This window comes from Palaemon carinicauda, chromosome 17, assembly GCF_036898095.1.
Source record: "Palaemon carinicauda isolate YSFRI2023 chromosome 17, ASM3689809v2, whole genome shotgun sequence".
Lineage (NCBI taxonomy): Eukaryota > Metazoa > Arthropoda > Malacostraca > Decapoda > Palaemonidae > Palaemon > Palaemon carinicauda.
Genome location: NC_090741.1, coordinates 44,077,237 through 44,092,085, shown reverse-complemented (window position 1 = coordinate 44,092,085; position 14,849 = coordinate 44,077,237).

Below are 14,849 nucleotides of genomic sequence, written 5' to 3'. Positions count from 1 at the left end.
AAAAATGTGGCAGGTACCACATTTGTTTCAAGACCAGCAGAATAATGTCTAATAGCAGCCCATCGATTGCTGCACTAGTAAGTGGGATTATTGCATTTATAGTAGTTATTCCACAGTACTATAATCTCTTCCCAGTGCACCAAGCCCAGAAGCTCCATGAACAAGGTGGCATTAATCAAATCTAAAACCAATTACACAGGCATGCACATGTACATGCACCATCAGGTCAGCATAAAAACGCTGACACCCTTATACCACTACCTGAAAGTCCAGAAGCAAGAGTTAGGTAGTAACAACCTAAATTTCCATACAAGCTAAATTATAAATTCATCCTAAATTGTGAATTACTAAATTTCTGATGTTAGGTGTTATACATTGTTCAATGATTAGCATTACAAACCTTTAAAACTCGGTATTCATGGACGTGAAGAACGCATCAATTGAATTTTCTTTTATTTCCTATTCAATTTAGGGGCACTTTAGTTAGCGAGTTCGCTCCAAGAACTAATTTAACTCTGAAGCGAGGTAATTCACAAGGTGAAAAGGTGTCCTCTGGATAATGGGTATCCAAAAAAGCTGTCTTGTTTTAACATTGGATCCCTTGGCAGACAGGCGACATCTTTCATGCAGGTGGGACCATCTATAAAAAGAAACCCATAACAAGATCATACATTCTACGTTACCCAGACCCAATTGTAAATTAATCAGAACTTATATGTTGAAGATTAACATTCCACAAACATTTCAGTAATGAAAGCCTTTGTTTACGAGTAACAATACGAGCATAAAAAGTAAAATTCAATTATAGAGTATTACAACAGTGTAAACATTTTGGCTATGAATTTCTTTTAGTGGACAAGCAATCCTTGAATGAACCTATCACATGATGCACAATTTCCTGGTGTAATGAAATAATAAAGTCCAAATCAAAATGCTTTAATGGTTTGATACTATAAATATGTACAGTATATGAATAATTATGAACAGCATCTACTGTACTGTACTTGTACCGGCACTTTATAATTGAGCCTACGCCTAAAATAAATGGGATATGGGTCCCTAGTAATTTTTTAACCAAATTTTATGAGGGGAAAGCTGTAAGTGGTTGAGAAAATACACACGATGCAGGTACTATGCAATACCAACTAAAATATGTAGAGTAGCAGCCCATTGATTGCTGCACTAGTAAGCAGGATTATGGCATTCATAGTTATTCCACAGTACTATAATATCCCAGTGCAACAAGCCAGGAAGCTCATTGAACAGGATGGCATCAATCAAATCTATAACCGACTACACAGGCATGCACACGAGCCACCATGCAAGCATGAAAACGCCAACACTCTTCAACCGTTACCCGTGAGAGCAGAGGCAATTGTGGTTATCTAGTAACCTAAATTTCCATACCAGCTAAACTATAAATTTATGCTTCATTGTATATTAGAAAATTCCTGATGTTAGGGGTTATATATTGTTCAATGATTAGCATTACAAACCTTTAAATACTGTAAGAATATTCATGGACGTGAAGAATGCATCGTGAATTTTCTTTTATTTCCTATAGGAAATGTCCTATTCAATTTACAGGCAGTTTAGTTAGCGAGTTCACTCCAAGAGCTAACTGAACTCAAGAAGCGAGGCAACACATGGTGACAAGGTTTCTGGGTGATGGATATCCAAAAAGGCTGTCCTGTTTTACCTCTTGGCCGACACGCGACATCTCTTACGGGCAGGTGCGACATCTAAAAAATAATCGAATATTAACATTCCACAATCATCTCGGTAATGAAAGCCTTTGTTTACGAGCAACAATACGAGTATACTAAGTAAAATTCAATTAAATAGTACTGCAACAGTGAACAAAATTTTGGCTCAAATTTCTTTTAAGTGGACAAGTACTCCTTGAATGAACCTATTAAATGAAGCACAGAATTTCCTGGGTGTAATAAAATACTATATGCAAGTCTCAAATCAAAATGCTTTAAAGGTTTGATATTATAGATATGTATATGAATAATTATGTACAGTAACTACTAGAGGCACTTTTTAAATTGAGCTTATGCCTGAAATAAATGGGATATGGGTCCTTGGTAATTTTTTATCCTAATTTTCTTAAGAGGGAAAGTAAGTAGTTGTGTAATTAGCATTAGGGGAAATGATCTAAGCTTTCAAAAATTGAGAAAAAATACTATTAGAGCAATTACAATATGTGGGTAAGAAAACACGATGCAGGTACTAAGACCATCTAAAAAGGTCTAGTAGCAGCCCATCGATTGCTGCACTAGTAAGCTGGATTAGAACATTCATGGTAGATATTCACAGTACTATAATCTCTTCCCAGTGCACCATGCCAGGAAGCTCCATGACCAAGGGTATGTACAAGCGCCATAATGTCAGCATGAAAACGCCGACATAATTCAATTGCTACCCGTGAGACCAGTAACAAAGGTTGCTATGTAGCAACTTTTCCTTCAAATTTCCATAACAAAGGTTGCTATGTAGCAACTTTTCCTTCAAATTTCCATACCAGTAAAATTCTTAATTTTCTATTCACTGTGAATTTTAATTTACATTAATTTCTGATATTAGAGCTTATATATTGTTCAATGATTAGCATTACAAAAATTTAAAAATTAGTATTCATGGACAGTGACTTTCCTTTATTTCCTATGGGAAATTTCTTATTCAATTTATGGGCACTTTAGTTAGAGTTCGCGCCAAGAACTAAAACTTAAGAGGAGAGGTAAAACAAGGTGACAAGGTGTCCTCTGGACGATGGATATCCAAAAAAGCCGTCATGGTTTATCATTGGATCTCTTGGCAAAAAAGTTACATCTCTTACAGGCAGGTGGGACATCTAGGAGAAAAAAGAAAAAAAAAAAAAAGAAAATAAATAAAAATGACTATACACAAGATCATACATTTTACATTACCCAGACCCAACTGTAAATTAATCGTAACCGATTTAAAGGATTAACATTCCACAAATATTTCAGTAATGAAAGCCTTAATAGAATACAGCAATCCAGTGAACATTTACCAATTGTGTGAAACTCAAGCGTGTCATACAAAGTATCACGTGGTGTAGGTAGACTAAAGTTTGGCTGTAGTGACCCAAGGACATTAAGCTGTACCCACCTTTTAGTTCAACCTGTATCAGTTTCCTTTCTTCTATCTTTGTGTCCAACCTTTATCTTTTACTTCGGTGTAACTGCAATGTTTTCCCCAGTTTCACCCAGCATTTAGTAGTCCCTCTTACAATTTCAGATAAATCTTCCGAGAAAGACGCAAGCTATTGGTATCCTGAATTGGTTGGCGAAGTGGTATTCATCATCTGTTGCACAACATCTGCAGGACTTTCTCTTCAAGAAATTCACTGCCAAGATAAAAATTATTTTTAGTATACTGTATATTCATGGAGACTTTTTCAAAAGTAGCCCAAATTAAAAAACCTAAAAAGGTGAAACACTTGAGAACCATGAAAGAAAAACCAAGATAAGTAGTGTCATCTACAGTAGACACTGACTTTCAAAAGTTCAGATTTTTACTGGAACTCCTGGCAGAAAGGCAAAATATTGAAAATAAAAGTCACACTTTCATTTTACCCCACACCCACTTGAATTATTTTTTCTTCCTACATATAAAAATGGAAAATCCAAAGGAACTTTTTGAGATTACAGTGAATCTATTAAGCAATCTAATGCTATGTACTGTGAGTGAATTAAATGGACTCTCTACAGGGGACCACCACCGGTGTACTGTATGCCTTAATAAAGTGTCTTTGCAGTGGCTCTACTGCACTTAGCTTCACCCACTTTAATATTTTCAATTTACCTCCAATTCCACTTTCATTCATCTTGCTGCCTGACTGTTAGGGTATTTGGGCTGTAAGGGCAAAATTTTCTTCTATTTAGTGTACTGTACCTATTTTTAATATACAAACACTCTTGTACACTCAGGTTTACCCTAATTTGGAAATTATTTTACATAAAAGGTACTACATTGACTTTTCACAAGATTACAAGAATACTAACATAACCTAATTCAACAAAGCTTCTCACTAAAATCATAAAAGGAGTTTCAGGATTGTAGCACATATGCTACATAAGGAGGTGACCTAACTTGCAACTGAAGGCATGCAAGCTCAAAACTTTATGGAGAGAATTCCTTTGGAGGAAATTGACTACTCAAAGAATGCTCAAGGGAGAGCAGTAGCCTTACAATAAAGACTGAGCAGAGGTTTTTCCTCTGGAGTACAATAAGAACTCAATTATTACAGGCATAGTGGCATAGCGGAGAGTTCTTTTCTGCAACACCAACCACACAAGATAGCCCACCTCACCTGGTAGACAGCAATAGATAATGGAGGGATCCATACACTCTTCAATACTGCTTGTGAAAAGCTGCTCTGCGAGAGCGTATGCTGGATAACCTCCAGGTATGAAGTAGTGAAGTGACTGACTTGCGGTTGAACCTAAAGAACGCAATCATGAGCACTATAGGTGCTGTGGACAGGCTGAAGCACAGCACCTTGAACCGGTATATGTCGTAAAGGATGACCCACTAGATTAGTCCAAGGGAAAGAGCAGGATTTGGTATCCTGCATACAGGATGGAGAGCATCTAGGGCTAGCCCCGTGGAACTCCCATTTCTGCTACCTGTGCTTCAGGCATCCTCTTGCCAGTTGAAGGGCAAGAATAATGGCCCCTCTAGATGAAGTGACCATGTCTTCCACATCTTTCACCTCTTATCTCCTCTGCCTCTAGGGGTGCTTTGGGACTAATCTCGGTGGTGGACTGTTTAGAAGCCGTTGACCCTTTCCTATGTTCTTGTAAGTTGACGGGAGGCTATCTTTGTGCAGAGGGTGCCGTAGAGTAAGAAAGATTTTACTGCCATATGGAAGGGTCAACTTTCCTCCAATGCTCAATCACTGCATCGATGTCTTCCGTATTAAACAAGGAAGAACACTCAAGAGTTTTGTAACTTGAGCGCTTCTCTCCTCGGTACCTGCCTGTGGGTTTTGAGATGACAGTCGTGCCATCACAAAATCCAGTTCATGCACTGGTTGACTTATGAGCGAGGAACTAGACAGCCCTCGCTCTGGAAAGCAAAAAGTTGTTCATTGCCATTTGCTTATCTGAGCCAGGCCAGCAGTCTATCTACGAAGAGGATTGCAAAGAAAGGACTGCAAGCCGTTCCACGTCAGCCACCTCTGCTGCTACTGCGTGGTGCAAATTTATCAAGAGGGGTTCATTAGAGCCAGTAATGCCCGGTCTACAAGCAAAGAGGAATCATCACTCGCAATCACACTTCCTCTGCCGAATAAACGGAAGATGAAGTAAATGAGTTTGTTGTCCCAGCTACCTGGGAAAAGACTTTCTTCCTGGTTCCCTACACCATCCTAGCCCAAGGTTACTATCCTGGTCTGGCCAGTTCTGGAGGGCTGATGAAAATCAAGGATGATATCTTTCCCCTTAAGGGTGGAATGAGAAGGATCACATACTTGTCAACTGCCACATATCCTGCGTGGCTCGCTCATTTTAACCGAGTCACACTAGCACTCATTTTAACAGTCACACTAGCACACTTGCTAGAATTTCTGCTAGGAAAAAACTGGAATTTTGAAAGGATTTTTTGAAATTTATTTTCAAGTGATTTACTGATTTTCTAGAAACATTAAAATTATCTTGAACATGATTGTGCCAAAACTAATTTCTTGACCAAATAACTAACATGGAACATGTAAAGAGGATGTTACACGATTAAAAATTGGAGTAAACTATCTCAGCATCCCAAATATATGTATTTATACCATTATTTTATCTGTTGGATTTATTGCATTTTTGGAAAATACAACCAGAGGCCTTCAAAACCCTGTCTCAACCCTTTAAAATGTTTTCAGTACGGGTGGTGGGTGGCGAAATCTCATACAACCCCCACTAGGGCTTTGCCTTGAGCCTGACAAGGAGCCTGGTTTTTCCCAAATAGGATCATGGCCAGTATGGGAGGCCTTTGAGTAAGGTATTTGATACCTATATGACCGCTGAGGAGGAGAAGGGGCGCAAGGCACAACTGGAGGAGCAGCATGCCTACTAGCAGTATTACTATGCCTGGGATCCACAGGTGGATGAGAACTAGGTAAACCCAAAATCATGAGTGATAGGGATTAGCTTCAAGGGATGGGCTGGAGCAGCAAGTACAGGCTCTCTAACTGCTAGTCTCCCTACCTCAAGCTCATTAAACCATGGTGCGTCCGTTGCGAACCAAGGGATGGCCACAGGAACCCCAACAGGAAGGAGTTTGTCAAAATAGCTAAGACTAGCAGATGCTTCTCTTGGCGAGTGAACCAAAGTACGGGTGCCCACTAGGCAGCCAAAGAAAAGAGCAGACCTGCCATCTTGCCAGCTACATGGTGGGCGAGTGTGCTGACAAGATTTCCAAATCCAACTAGGGCCTGTTCATCCGTAACATCTTGGACTGGCGTGAACATTCGTCCGGGAACCTGCACAAGTTTGAAGAGCTACCTTGCGCACTCCTGCAGAAATAGGTGCTCGCCTGGATGGAAATGTGCAAGGCCAAGAGGGCTTGTCTGCGAACGCACACTGCCATTGCACGGTTATGTCAGAACAAGCTGGTTCTAACCCGTACATTGTAAAGGAACACGAGACATCAAGGGTTGTTATGCTCTCAGGGCATGGTGGTGAGAAGCAGAAACCACAAGAGGTCAGCAGATGACATCTGGGCGCTCAGTAAAACTCAACTCGGTAAGTCCTGGAACAAGACATAGAAGAGTCTGATGGCCGCTTATGAGGAACTCGAAGGGGAGACCACACCAAAGTGGAAGCCCTTTTGCATTGGAGAGTAGGGCAACCTTTCTTGTATGGTGGAGGAACAGTGCAAATGCATTCTCCTGCTGATGGAACTCAGAGCATTGCGCAAGCTCAGATCGCTGAGTGTGCCCAGCATGGTGAGCAAGCTCAGCTGACATGCTCATCCTGGGAGATCACAAGCCTGACTGGGACTAAAGGGACCCATTGGCAACGCCTTAGGTGGATCAGAATTTGCAAAGATGCCTGGCTAAGGATACGAGACTTGAGCGACTCCTGTCCAGAGGATGAGGGGGAAGGCCATGGCCAACCCTTCCGGAGCCAGAAGTGCCCTTAACTTCAATACCTTCAACAGTTCCTTCAAGAGGGGACCAAATATCCACAAGAATGAAATTGCCACATAGCATCAAACTTAAGAAACTTCCCTTTGGCAGCATGTGCTGCCAGTTCGCTAGAAGTGACAAGGTCCTCCATACCCAAGGGTCCTGAGGTCAAAGGGTCACCCTTTAATCGTTCACCCTCTGCAGGGGACTAACCGAACAGTCAGCAAAACCTGGACAAGACGCTGGAGTAAGAAGTCGGGACTGACCTCTAGGACGATCACAAGGGAAAAGCATCCCTTTTGGACTTGCTTGTGTCACCTACTATACCACTCCCAATGGGAGAATGATCACTCCAGAAACCGTGCAAGGAGATGCCCAAATGTCTTCTGCACCGAGGGCAAAGGAAATAAGGATTAGTCTTCTGCCACGCAAGAATGCCCTTCGATGACAGGACAAACCCACATCTTAACCCTCATGACCCACCGCATCTGAAAAAGTTGTCATTTTTGAACTGGTCTTACCAGCGAGAGAGACGTGCCAGCACATCTACATTTTACATAGCCAAGATCAAAAGTGAATATACAGTCTAGCCAAGTGTGAGCAGGGTGGTTTGGTTTACTTCAGCTTAGCTAGAACTGGGTTGTTTACCATGTAAAAAGTTTATGGGTCGTTCTCTACTGTAGCTATGCCGGAACAAATCCATAGTAACGAGTCAATGGTTTATTTCTGACTAGAACATCTCAAACTTAATTCAAGCAATAGTAAATTCCGTAAGCATGTTATGCAAAAGTTTCAATTAAACCGACTCATTTCCATGCGAATATGAGCTAGACAGAAATTACATTGAAATACATAGCATGACAATACATCACAATGGTATATGTAATACTGTACTCTCAAATTATCAATAATGATGCGAGGATATATACCGTGATTTCACAACCTCCAGTGTAGCATACTTTGCTTCCAAAGAATTGAAGTGCGCACTATTTAGTCCACATACACTGATTAGCAGTGGTCTAAATTATACACACTCCACTTTGGCCACCTGGCTCAACATCAGATCACCCCAACATCCTTATTTACCGTACAGTTCCATTTCATCATTGAGTCTACAACTGTGGCCAAGTGAATAAGACAAAAGGGACCCAAAACTGCAAGAGATAATGAAACAGGCAAAACCATCCAATGAAATTTAATAAATTTACCGCACGTCAACTGTACTTCATAGGTTAAGTGATTACCTTATCAAAATTGGGAACGTATGGGATCCAGAACTCCAACGCTGGACAATGCCTAAGATTACAAAATTATCCTACAAGGCACCTTCAATGACAAACAAGACCTTAAGAAATAGGCTCTCTAAAATTGATGTAGATCATAGAGACTGATTTATCGTGAGTTTACACAGGGGTCACATATTCAACAGTACCCAAAGTGCTACTGTCCTCAGCGGGTTGTGTCCCCAGTGGGTACCTACCCACTGAGGCTAAACATGTTATATAGGGAATATGCAGGGGTGACCAACACCCCTTTATTACCTTTTTATATATTGTGTAAAGTGTGTATGGAACAATTCATTAAAATATACATGATGATATTACCGTAGCATTGCTACCATTAGCAATGCCTCTGTAACGTTAACACTATCATTGGTAACATTGCTTATTTTAACATTCCCAGTACATACGTTAGTTTTGTGACCTGGGAACTCCTAGGTTAGGTGGGTTTGGTAGGTTCTGTACCCTTTTTGTACTTATATATTGGGTAAAACTTATATTGAAAAATAATTTAAAATACGTATCTAAAAATCTAGCATTACTATCGCTAGTAATGTCACCGTACCATTGGTAACGCTGTGTATCATTCGTATCGAAGCTAATTTTACCGTTCTCAGTTAATACCTGATGTTTGTGACCTGTCAACTACTAGGTTAGGTGGGTTTGTTAGGTTCTGTACCCTTTTTGTACTATTTATATAGTGTAACCGGTAATATTACCTTATCAGAGGCATCGTTGGTAACACTATCATTGGTAACGTTGCTAATGTTATCATTCGGCATACATTCGTGAGTGAAGTTATCAGATTATTACCAATTATGTCTGAATAAAGGCTACATTGCCTGAAAGGGACATAGCAGGGGAGACCCCATTCACTAACTCAACATAGCCTGGTGGGGGCATTTTCCCTATATAACATGTTTAGCCTCAGCAGGTAGGACCCACTAAGGACATGATGCCCCCTGAGGACAGTAGCAGTTTTGTAGATTTAACACCAAACCTGTAATATTTCTATCTTGTCAAAATCATTTAACATACCCACAAAAAGCTCACTGTCTAGAGATATACAAAATGCCCGAGGTCATTCTGCAAAAATAAAAACACCCTAGAAATAAGCTTCAAAATGTGCAATTCCAGGCAGCTAGACTGATACAAGGCATTAACCCTGGAAAGTTATGATGGGTCGTTTGCGACCCCTACAGCATTTTCAAAACCTGTTTTTTCCCCATAAATCATCAGCTGTCTCGAATATGGAAGTGATCGACCTGCAAGGGGTGACTAGTCTACATGCCATTGTCTGCTTTAGGACTGATTTTCGTCTAACTTCCCTCCTTCCCCGTTTTTTTACCCCCCCCCAGGGGTCGACCTCAACCCTGAATACCTTTATAGGGGTAAGTGATCAAACAGCAAAGTTATTACATAATTATAAATTGTCGAACAGTGTTGATACTTGTTTGGTTCTTTATAGTTGGAAAGTGTGGGTGGATGGTGTGTCTACCACTTGCATGACATTGGTTTTGGCTTAGATGCCATATATTGCCATGAGGTCCATTTTCCCTCAAATGCTAATTTCTGATTTTTTGGGGTTTTTTGCAAATTTTATATTTTTTCTATTTATTTTGAATTTATCTTCAATAATGGCCAGCAGACAGTATTCCCTCGGCATGGATGTCATCAACACACTTCTAATGGAGTTAAAAAGAGATGATGATAATATGGAGCTTGCAACCCCATTCTTCATTCCAAGTGGTAGATTGGGCTGTAAGAGTTGTTGCGGTCTGCGGCCATTTTGTTGACATACCCGGAAGGTAAGTTGGCATATCTCTCTATATTCTTGTTCTGTATAGAATTCGTGATATTTTTGTATAATTTAATGCATAAATATCATATTTTATAGGAGATACAATGATTTTCATAAGAAATTTACATTGTGAACTAGGCCGTCAAAAAATGACCTTTAGATTTCGCCCCTGTTATAACAGTAAATTACATCTTAGTGCACATTTTATGTATTTCTGTTCTAGGATAATATGAGTTTATTCTATAAAAAAAATTAGCCTCTTCCTATTGCATTTGAGTACCCAAAAAAATTCATGAAATTTGGACAAATTTTTTTGGCCAAAAAAATTTACCCTTTTTTTCTCATTTCAGATCTTGACTTCTATGGGTCCAACTCATTTCCGGCAATTACACGCTGTTGCTTTGCCATCTAAGAAGGTGTCCCTAAAGGGATTTATGTGTATATGTATATTTATATTTTTTGTGAATATTTACGTCTTCTTTTTTTTGTATACTTAAATTTTTAATATATTTCCAATAAATAGTTATTTTATAGATGGGTATCATTTATATTTTCAGTAATTTTTAGCATTCTTTGAAGTATTTTTAGCAAGTCGAACAATACAGATTGATGCATAACTAAATTTTTCCTGAATTTTTTTCGGAGTCGGGGTCGTTCACGACCGAGTATACCCTTAAAGGGGTGTCCGAGTAGCATACCTATCCAGGGTTAAACCTCGGGAGAGAATAACTCCTGCACTGATCGATCTACACTAGTTACCTGTTAAGGCTAGAATTGAATTTAAGATTTGTTTGTTGACTCAAAGCATTTTCAAGTGATAAGCCTAAATATCTTCATGACTGCTTGGTCCCCTACCCTCAAGCTACTAGCGCTGCTGTAAGAGTTAGACATGCTTACGACCCATATAGACTATTCTAAATTAGTGTGAGTCATGCAATAGGAGGAAGAAAGTTTTATGTTGCACCGAGACTCAACGACCTTCAACTTAATGTCAAGAATAGCAAAAATATGGCAGCTTTCAAGAAAAACCTTTAGACTTATCTCTTCGGAAAGTGTTATAATAGTGATATGATAACTTAAGCCTGAATACAAATGCTAGCGAATAACTCAAAAGATAGAGCAAAAATATTAACTGGAAAGAAATTTTCTCACACCAAGGCCCACCTGAACACAGTGTGATGGAGGGCGAGAAATAAACCCCTAACAGTAAAAGTAAAATTCAGTTACACTTTTTGAATGTGAATTAAAGTTTTAATTCCCACTGGCAACTTAAGACAGTAAAATTTATCGTATTAAGTACGCCGAACTACGAACTAAAAAAAAAAAAATTACAAGAAAAACTCATGCGAGAAAATTCTTCGTTCTTTTGGAAGTTTAAAAGTTAAAACTTTCTAAAACAAGTGGAAGGTACCTTTAAGATATACGTAGTGACTGATCTATGGAAAGTAACTAACGGGGTTTATTAAAACTTCTGTCACGCACAGAGAAAGCCAGCTCTTTATACTAATCTCTGTCAAAGTTATTAAAGAAAATTTACGACAATGGATAATGGGATACTCTAGAAAATTGATTTTACTCCTACAAGGTTACACACAACCCGTTTCAAGTATAATACAAAATAGCTTCGAGCAGAAATGTGGTTGAAAGAGCACTAACTAATGATATAAGAAGATCTGAACTTCAAATATAAATGGAAACTTTGCAGTTGACAGGGTTAGAAGCAGTATATGTAAGGAGCATGATATTGACATAAGACAAAAAATATTGAAAAAGGCAATGTTTTCAAAGCGATTTCAAGTGGGCTACTAAATTTGACTAAAAAAAAAAATAGTCATGCTTGAATGTCACAATGGCTGCTTAATACCTCAAATTTTAGCCTTACTGATTTAGTTTTAACCTCATTCATTAATAGTTTAATTTCTCAATTGTATTAGGGAATTGCTACATACCGTGCAGCCAACAAGTGTTGACACGAGAATAGTTATATGGTTCCAAACTATTGGAACTTTGATATATGTCTACTGTAGGCTCTCGAGCTTTTTAAAGATGCGGCCTCAAGGCTATATACGTACAATAAGCTCCACGAGACATCGGAATGAAGATAAGGCTTTCAAGAGAAATTTTGACTTATTCTGAGTGCTTCGATGGTGACTATCAGTAAGCGAGCAATAGGCTATGTGAAATACCAATTTTCTCGGATGAACATAAAATCACCGTGGAGGTCTTTTAGAGCATAGTTAACCTGCTGTACAAGAACAGAAAAGCAACCCTTAAATTAAGTAGGTCACCTACAGGACATCAAATCTAACCGTATATTTCACACCATGCCGCTGGTACTTTTGGTACAGATATAAGATATAACATAGTATTAGACCTAATACTTCCCTGAGGCTCACTTAAAATTTCATTCGAGGAGAATTTAAAATTTCAAAAGCCTAATCAAAATTAATGGATTGTCAAGTTATTTCGTATTACATACAAAACTATAAAAAGCTTGCTCAAAAAATCAAAATCAGGATGTTACATTTGTCTTCATCCATTAACCCCTCAAACTTAATCTATTAAAAACTCATATTTCCATAAAATTCAATGGTCAGAAGGGTCGATTATTCAGTTACTATTTTTCCGTTCCAAAAAACCAATTTTCAATCTCAGTATAGCATTTATAGCCGAATCAAATTCGAATGTAGGCCTACACACGAATTTTAAGTGTCCAATTTTAACTAGCGTATCTTCATAAAAATTATGTAATAGTCTCATACACCAGCGAGCATTAAAATTTTTTTTAGTAAAAGTAGTTTGTAGGCTAGGTACGGAAATTTGTGTAGTTGCACTTCGGGAATGTAAGTTCATACCACTGCCTACATATAAAAGTCACTGATTTGAATGCAGTATTAAAATTCTATAATACCAAAATTCTTGTTACAAGACAGACTTGTTACAGTTTTGGCATAAAAAAACCCGAGTGCGTTAAACAGTAAAGTGATTTAAAGACAACCTATGTTCTAAAAGGCAGGGCCATCACGACTTTTCCCTCAGAACCTAAACCAACCTTGGACACTTATTCACTAATACATCGTAAATTTCAGACGGTATTTAAATGTTAAAACAAATATCGTTCAGACTTCAATTGTTGGGTTATGAAGTTTCACCAGCACGTGTGAACCCCAACAAATAATGAAAATATATCGTGGAACAAAAAAGAAATAATTTAACTATGTTGATTTGGCACAACCATATGAATATACACCACTTAACATAAATACCGCCTAATACAACGTTCAACACTGACACGAACCACTGCTACAGCTGGCCAGACACTAAACCGGCAGCCAGCTGTGATCGAGAAAAAAAAAATCTGATGGTAGAGGAGAAAGGATCCTAAAAGCGCACGACACTAAGGTCACCTAGGGGATAAACATTCAATTCGAATGGTTAAGTAATATGAAATTTGGAAAATTATTGGCTTAAGTTTATGTCATCAAACGAAAGATATACGATGGTACATTCGAATGAACTACAAAGAATTCCCAATTAATGTGATGTAGCTAATTTTTCAAATAAAAAATAAGACTGCTATTGACTTAAACTGTGTGAATTAAAAAAAAAAAAAGACAACCTGGTAAGTTCTATGAGGTAGGGTATCACGACTTTACCTTCACAACCTAAACACTTATTCCCTGGGATACATGTGAATGATTAAACCTTGAAAATTGAGACCGCGAGGAGTAACAAGAATTTTCGACAGTATTTAAATTTTAAAACCAACGCTCGTTCAAAGATTTCAATTGTTGAGTTATTAAGTTTCACCAGAACGAGTGAACCCCTCAAATAGAGTTGAAATATACCGCGTGACTAGCTTAATCATAATATAACATACCTGAAATAGATTTTCCACCACCATTTGAATATACACTGCACTTTCAACAAATACTAACCTCTGCTACGGCTGACCAGAGACTAAACCGGCTTTCCAGCCGTGATTCTGGGAAAAAAATCCGATGGTACAAATCCAAGGATCCTAAAAGCGTACGACACTAACGCCACCTAGGTGTCAAATTTTGAATTTGAATGGTTACGTAATAAGGGAAACATTTGTTAAATTACAGGCTAATGTTAATGGCATCAAATCAAAGAAGATATACGACAGCACATTACAATGAACTACAACTTCGAAAATACGAAACAATTAATGGGATGTAGCTAATTTTTAGATTAAAAAAATAAGCTTCATGTACCGTTTGTAATACATATTCAAGTTTATCTGATTGTTCGTTATTCTACCGTCCTTGCGTGCAGACGAGTTGCCTTACCTATCAACCAGCAACAATACAAAAAGCAGAAATGTATAATTAAATCGTATATATTAAGATTTAAAACAAATAAGGAAGGCAAAACACAATAATCATCATTATAGATTAAACTTATGTAGCTAAACATGTTTGACTCTTGCGTTTGCAAAAATGGGAACCCGAATAAAACTGGCAACTAATTTCCTCCAGACAAATGCTGAACTATGTCTACATGCTTACATATGCTCATTTAACATAAAATGATTCCAAACTTTTCTTTATGCATTTTTTATGCGTTTTTAAGTACACAGTCGCTGTTAAATGTA